We start from the raw sequence: 7,961 nt of genomic DNA, 5'->3' as shown, positions 1-7,961 counted from the left end.
TTCGCAGAGAAGCACGTCCAAGAGACGTCTTGACAGAGTCCCAAATTGTTGTAAAGTCACGGACTACAGCATCAGCAGCAGGGACATCCGAGGAAGAGGATACAGGTAATGGGACGGAAGGCTGAAGTCCGTAAACGACATGGAAGGGAGAGCTGGAGGAGGACTCACTGACGTGGTGGTTATGGGAGAATTCAGCCCAAGGAAGAAGCGTGGACCAGTCGTCGTAATGGGCGTTAACGTAGTGACGTAAGAAGGAGGTCAGGATCTGATTGACTCGTTCCACTTGGCCATTCGACTGAGGATGGTAGGCTGAAGAAAAGTCCAGAGTCACTCCCTGATGTTTGCAGAGAGCCCTCCAGAAGCGGGAGGTAAACTGAGTTCCTCTGTCGGACACAATGTGTGAGGGAAAGCCATGCAACCGGAAGATGTGCTGTATGTAGGCGTCAGCGAGTTCCTGGGCAGAGGGCAGTCCAGCCATAGGGACGAAATGAGCCATTTTGGAGAACCGGTCCACCACGACCCATATGACTGTGTGTCCGGCGGACAAGGGCAAGTCTGTAATAAAGTCCATTGCAATGTGTTGCCACGGAACGGAGGGAATAGGCAGAGGCAGAAGGCGACCATATGGCAGGTGTTTGGGCGTCTTGTTCCTGGCACAAGAGGAGCAGGCTGAGACAAAAGACGCGACGTCCATGCGAAGGGATGGCCACCAGTAGTGACGTACAATTTTACTCCATGTTTTCTTCTGACGAGCATGGCCGGCTATTTTCGAGGCATGGCCCCAGTGCAACACTTTTTGCCTATCAGTCTCAGAGACATAGGTCTTCCCGGGCGGTATCTGGGCCAGAGTGACAGGGGCCACCGGAATGATTTTACTTGGGCAGATGATGGGCTGGGATGTCTCCTCCTCCTGTTCCATGGGCATGAATGACCTGGACAAGGCATCTGCTCGCACATTCTTGTCCGCGGGTCGAAAATGGAGCTGAAAATCGAACCTGGCAAAGAACAAGGACCACCTGGCTTGCCGTGGGTTCAGTCGCTGAGTGGACCGCAGGTATTCCAGGTTCTTGTGGTCCGTGTAAATGATCACGGGGTACACTGCTCCCTCCAGAAGGTAGCGCCACTCCTCCAGAGCCAGTTTGACTGCTAATAGCTCTCGGTCACCGATGGTGTAGTTGCATTCAGGCGCTGAGAAGCTCTTGGAGTAGAAACCGCAAGTAACCATCTTCCCGGAGGAGGACTTCTGCATGAGCACTGCTCCGGATCCCGAGGAGGAGGCATCCACCTCCAAGGTGAACTGTCGGTTTAACTCAGGACGGTGGAGCACAGGAGAGGAAGCAAATGCCTGTTTCAGGGAGCCAAACGCGGCGTCGGCCGCAGGTGACCAGTCCTTTGGATTAGCCCCCTTCTTGGTCAAGGCGGAGAGAGGCGCAGTCAGGGCAGAGAAGTGAGGGATAAACTGACGGTAATAGTTTGCAAATCCAAGAAACCGTTGAATTGCCTTCAGTCCGGAAGGAGGGGGCCAGTTGAGAACGGAAGAGACCTTCTCTGGATCCATCTGCAGACCGGTATCGGAGATAATGTAACCCAGGAAGGGAAGAGAAGACTGCTCGAAGACACACTTCTCGTACTTGGCGTACAGACAATTCTCTCTCAGTCTTTGTAGTACCAGCTGCACGTTCTCTCTGTGGGTCTGGAGGTCCGGAGAGAAGACCAGGATATCATCAAGATACACCACCACACAGACGTAGAGAAGGTCCCGGAACACATCGTTCACCAATTCTTGAAAGACTGCTGGTGCGTTACACAGGCCGAAGGGCATCACACAGTATTCATAGTGCCCATCGCGAGTATTGAATGCGGTCTTCCATTCGTCCCCAGAGCGGATGCGGACCAGGTTGTAGGCACCCCGAAGATCCAACTTGGTAAACACACGAGCTCCTCTAAGCCGATCAAACAATTCGGGGATGAGCGGCAGGGGGTATTTATTTTTCACGGTGATTTGGTTCAATCCCCGGTAGTTAATGCATGGGCGCAGGTCGCCCTCTTTCTTCTTAACGAAGAAGAAGCCTGCTCCAGCAGGAGAGGAGGATCTCCGAATGAATCCCCTTGCCAGGTTCTCCGTGATGTAGGCAGACATGGCCCTTGTTTCAGCAGGGGACAGAGGATATATCCATCCTCGAGGTGGTGTAGTTCCCGGGAGTAGGTCGATGGCACAGTCGTAAGGACGATGTGGCGGCAGTACCTCTGACTCCTTTTTATCAAAGACGTCCGCGAAGGACCAATAGGCCGAGGGCAGTCCCGGTAGGGACTCCGGAACCGGAGGTCGTCGGATGGGCTGTATGGTCTTCAGGCAGTTCTCGTGGCAAGAGGAGCCCCATCGGGTGATTTCACCAGTACGCCAGCTGACTGACGGTTCGTGTGTCCGTAACCAGGGGAGTCCCAGCAGGATTTGATGAGACATGTGTGGGAGGACGTAGAGAGCAAAGTTCTCGGTGTGCAGGGCACCGATACGTAGTTCCACCGGCTTGGTGATCCACGAGATGGTGTCAGAGAGGGGTCTCCCATCTACAGAGGCAATCACGAGGGGTTTGTTGAGTGGAGTAACAGGCACCTGGTACTTGTCCACCGTGGCCTGCTGGATGAAATTGCCTGCTGCCCCGGAATCGAGGTACGCCTCGGCCGTGAACCGCGTCTCTCCCGTTGTCACTTGAACAGTCCACGTAACCGGGTCTGAGAGAGTCCCAGCACCTAGGGTGGCCTCTCCTACCAACCCTAGGCTTTGGAGTTTCCCGGCCTCTCTAGACAGGAACGTAGCAGGTGTGTGCCCTCTCCGCAGTAGAAGCAGAGACCCTTAGCGAGCCGTTCTGCTCGGCGTTGGTCGGACTGCCTCAGACGATCAATCTGCATGGGTTCGTGGACAGAGACGCCAGACGATGCCGACTGAGGTACGACGGGCTTCTGTGGAGGAGAGGAATGCCGTATTGGACGTCTCTAGCGGGACACCTCTTTGGATCGTTCCTGGAATCTGAGGTCCACGCGGGTGGCTAGTGCAATTAGGGCATCCAGTGTGGAAGGAACATCGCGGCCTGCCAGCTCGTCCTTAATACGACTGGAGAGTCCTTCCCAGAAGGCGGCGGTGAGGGCTTCATTGTTCCACCCCAATTCTGAGGCCAAGGTGCGAAAGCGGATGGCATACTGCCCCACCGTCATGGTCCCCTGACGTAGCCTGAGGAGTGATGAGGCGGATGCGGCGGCACGTCCGGGTTCGTCAAAGGTGTTTCTAAACGCCTGCAGGAAGTCCTGGATGTTAGTGGTTACAGGGTCCTCCTTTTCCCACAAGGGGTTCATCCAGGCCAGTGCCTCACCCTCTAGATGGGACATCACAAACGCCACCTTGGCTTGGTCGGAGGCAAACAGGTGCGGAAGCAGCTTAAAGTGGAGGGAGCACTGGTTTAAGAATCCTCTGCAGGTCTTGGGATCTCCGGCATAACGGGGTGGAGAGGCCAAGCGGAGTTTAGAAGCTTCCGAGGTAGCCACCACGGGAACCGTGGCCGTGGACTGTGCAGTAGTAGCCTGAGATGCCAGGGACGTGACAGTTGCTTGCAGCGTGTTCAGGCGGGTATCCACCGAGGAAATGAAGGCCAGCATGCGGGACTGGGTCTCGCGCTGTCGTACGAGTTCCTGCTGCAAGGTGCCCAGCTGGGTCGCTAGTGCTTCGGCGGGATCCATGGCCTGTTCTTACTGTTAGGGCCAGGTGGACGGGCAGACCCAGGAGGTGGATCCACTGGGCTGAACACCTCACCGAGGGCAAGGTGCCCGGTAGCCGGAGCACTACGGGTAGCAGGACAGTCCGTTCAGAGGAGTGGAGTGAAGAAGTCCCTGGGACCACGGGGTCTCTGAAGGTAGTCCGGGTGACGGAGCTCAGGTTCGGAGGCCGAGATGACGTCAGGCAGAGTCCGGAACCAACGGAGCGAGAAGATGGGTCACCACAGGGATCGGAGATGGTATGAACTGACGGGATGGCAGACAGTCACCGTTCGGGGTTCGGGTATCGTCAGGACCGGTTGGCGAGGCAGGAGCGGCTCTACGAGAGAGATAGGTAAGTATACCACAAGACACAAGGAGACCTGACTCCTAGCTTAGCAAACACGAAGAACAGGCCCCGCCCACTTGGAAAGGATCCCCCTATATACCCTGTACCTGATTCTTCAATATCCTGTTGGAGGACACTGGCCCTTTAAGAGAGGGTCAATGACCGCACGCGGGGAGCGTGACAGGGGAGCCGGGGAGCGTGACACCCCTGTGGAAGTGAGGAACCCGGGCTCAGCTTCTAGCTCCAAGCCACAGCCCCCCGTGAAGAAGAAAGAAGGAAGATGGTGGTGTCATGTTGCCAGAACTGTAGTCCCAACTTGACTGACGTTTGAGTAAAGGTTGCTCCTATTACTACCCCATGGTGCCCGCCCCCCAGGTGGTTGTCCTAGTGAGCGGGAAAGTCCCATGCTTCGTGATGGCCACTCTCCAGCCTACCCTAGTCTAGTCCCTAGTGAGAAGATACCTAGGCTGTATGTAAGATGGAATGTGGAAACACCAGTGATTACTCCCTTCCTTACCCAAGATGAATACTGAACCTTAAGAGAGGTGCAGTACCCTGTGGCGACTGAAGCCTCAGGGGTGCCACACACAGGGCTATACTTTCTGCTCAGATTCAACCAAATATAGCAAGACTGATTGGACGGCGCTTCACATTACAAATGGAAAATGACCAAAATAAACATGCTGCAAAAGCAATCCAGGAGGTTTTTAAGGTAGTGAAGTGGAATATTCTGCAATGGTCGAGTCAACCACCAGATCTCAAACCCATCAAGCATACATTTCATATTCGTAAGACAAAATGTAAGGCAAAACACGCCCACAAACAAGCAACAATTGAAGTCAGCTGCTGTAAAGATCTGGCAAAGCATCGTAAAGGGACAAACTCAGTGTTTGATGATGTCCATAGTTTCCAGACTTCAGACAGTCTACAAAGGATTCTTTATATAGTAGCAACCCCTCTATGACCAAGGATGTACTTGTACATCCTTGGTTGCCTCCCTGCAGTTACCGCGGGCTCCGGAGGTGAGCCTGCGGTAATCCCCGCCCATGATTGCTGATCTGATCAGCAGACAAGTGCGGCTAACAGGCGCCAGTGGATCAGAGATACACCTGTGTCTACTAACCCCTTGGATTGCTGCAGCATCGCTCTGATCAGGAGAAGCGATTGGAGAGTACAGTCATAAAGTCCCCTATGGGGACTAGTAAAATCTTTAAAAAAAAAGTAAAAATAAAAATTGTAAAAAATAAAAAAAATGTAAACGTTCAAATCACCCTCCTTTTGCCCCATTGAAAATTAAACAATTAAAAAAAAAATACACATATTTGGTATCGCAGTGTTCAGAAATCCCCAATCTAGCAAAATATAAAATCAATTAATCTGATCAGTACATGCTGTTGCGAGAAAAAATCCAAATGCTAAAATTACTTTTTTGGTCGCCGCAACATTGCATTAACACGCAAGAAAAACAGCGCAACTACACAAAAATGGTATAATTAAAAATGCCAGTTCAACATGCAAAAAATATGCCGACTTCTGAAAAATGAGAATGCTTGGGGACAAAATTGCTATTTTTTAGGAGGATAAACTTCTGAATTTTTTTCACCACTTAGATAAAAGTAAAAGTATACATTCTTGGTATCTACAAACTCGTACTGACCTGAGGCATCATACTGACATGTCAGTGTTACCATATAGTGAACATGGTGAATAAAAGAAAACAAAAACCATTGTGAAATTTCATTTTTTTTCCTATTTCTCCATATTTAGATTATTTTTTCCATTTTCCAGTACACTATATGGTAAATGAATGATGTAATTCAAAAGTACAACTCATTACACAAAAAAATAAGCTCTCACATGTGAATATTGATGGAGAAATAAAAAACGTATGGCTCTTGGAAGAAGGGAAGGAAAAAACGAAAATGACAAACAGAAAATCGACCAGGGGTTAAAAATTAACATTTTCTTTATTTTAAAGTAAATTTGAGCAATTACTACTACTTAGTGCTGGGCTGCAGATAAGTGCATAGTTAAACACAATATCATAGTTTAACACAGGAGCATAGTTTGGTGTTTTTCTTACAATTTTCTAGATGTTCTCCAGGTGTGCTTCTTGAGATATGTTCGAAGGTGAATATACCTGCGCTCAATGTCAGTGAGTTGCAAGTTTGGAAGCCCAGGTAACAGATCTAAATATGCAACTTGCAACACTCAGAAGCATTGCAAACCTGGAATGGAGTTTAGAGCTCATTGAGCATGCTCTGGCTGGGACTAATGGTATGGACGAAGGTGAAAGTGGGGAAGGTCAGGACCCAGAAGTAGGTAGCTGGGTAAAAGTTAGAAGAAGGGTTAAGGAGAAAAGTGTCAGGGAACCTAGTCCTGACCTTACACAACCTAGTAAATATGCCTGATAAAAGGCATGGTAAGACTAGGATCACAACAGCAGACCTCCTACTAACCAGGAAAATAATTACTGTAGGAATAAGGGAAATAGAAGTTTAGCAAAGGCCAGACAGATGTTGGTGGTAGGGGACTTTATAATTAGGTGGACAGACAGGGTCATCTTTCGCCAAGATCGCGAATGCTGTACAGTGTGTTGTCTGCTGGATGCTCGGGTCCGGCATATTGCGGTTCGGATAGAAAGATTACTGGGTGGGGCTGGGGAAAACCAAGCAGTCGTTGTGCCCTTTGGTTCTAATGACAAAGTTAGAGGTAGGTGGAACGTCCTTAAAAATGATTACAGGGAACTAGGAGAGAAGCTGAAGTCCAGGACCTCCAAGGTGGTGTTTTCAAAAATACTACCAGTGCCACGAGCATCACTAGAAAGACAGTAGGAGCTTAGGGAGATAAATACGTGGCTTAGAAATTGATGCAGGAAGAAAGAGTTTGGGTTCATGGAAAACTGGGCCGACTTCTCTCTTGGCCACAAGCTCTATTGTAGGGAGCGGCTGTACCTCAATGGGGAGAGTGCAGCTGTGCTGGGGAGAAAATGGTCAGATGGATGGAGGAGCTATTAACCTCTTCACCCCTGGGCAATTTTCAGTTTTTCTGGAGGGTTTTTTTCGCTCCCCTTCTTCCGAGAGCCATAACTTATTTATTTTTCTGTCAATCTTGCCATATAAGGTCTTGTTTTTTTGCAGGATAAGCTGTACTTTTAAATGAAACCATGAGTTTTACCATATAGTGTACTGGAAAAGAGCAAAAAAATTTCAATCGCGGAAAAACTACAAAAAAAGTGTGATCGCACAATACATTTTGGGATATTTTACTCACCATGTTCATTATATGATAAAAATGATGTGTTGGTATGATGTGTCAGGTCGGTTTGAGTTTGTAGACACCAAACATGTATAGATTTACTTATATCTAAGGGTTAAAAAAATTCAAATATTTGTCCAAAAAAGTTACGTTTTGATTGCCTTTTATTGCATTTTGCGCAACATTTGTGGTGACCAAAAAACGTAATTTTTTCGTTTGTAATTTTTTTGCCGCTACACTGTTTACCGATCAGATTACTTGATTTTATATTTTGATAGATTGGGTGTTTTTGAATGCAGGGATAACAAATATGTGTATTTTTTTTATTTTTTTAACCCTTTAATTTTGAATTGACCGAATGAGGGGGGGGGTGATTTGAACCTTTAGTTTTTTTAATTTTTTTTTTAATTTTTTAAAACTTTTTTTAACTTTTTTTTTTTTTACTAGGTCCCCTAGGGGATTATAACGATCACCAGTCTGATTGCTCTTCCATTTCTCCAGATCACAACTACACAGCTCAGATCTGGAGAAAAGTGACTTTAGGCCTAAGACACACAGCATGAAAATCAAAGTGGGTGGAACATCAGTTTTTTTTCCTGACTGTTTT

Source organism: Anomaloglossus baeobatrachus, chromosome 4, assembly GCF_048569485.1.
Source record: "Anomaloglossus baeobatrachus isolate aAnoBae1 chromosome 4, aAnoBae1.hap1, whole genome shotgun sequence".
Classification (NCBI taxonomy): Eukaryota; Metazoa; Chordata; class Amphibia; order Anura; family Aromobatidae; genus Anomaloglossus; species Anomaloglossus baeobatrachus.
This window is presented reverse-complemented; position numbering follows the sequence as displayed.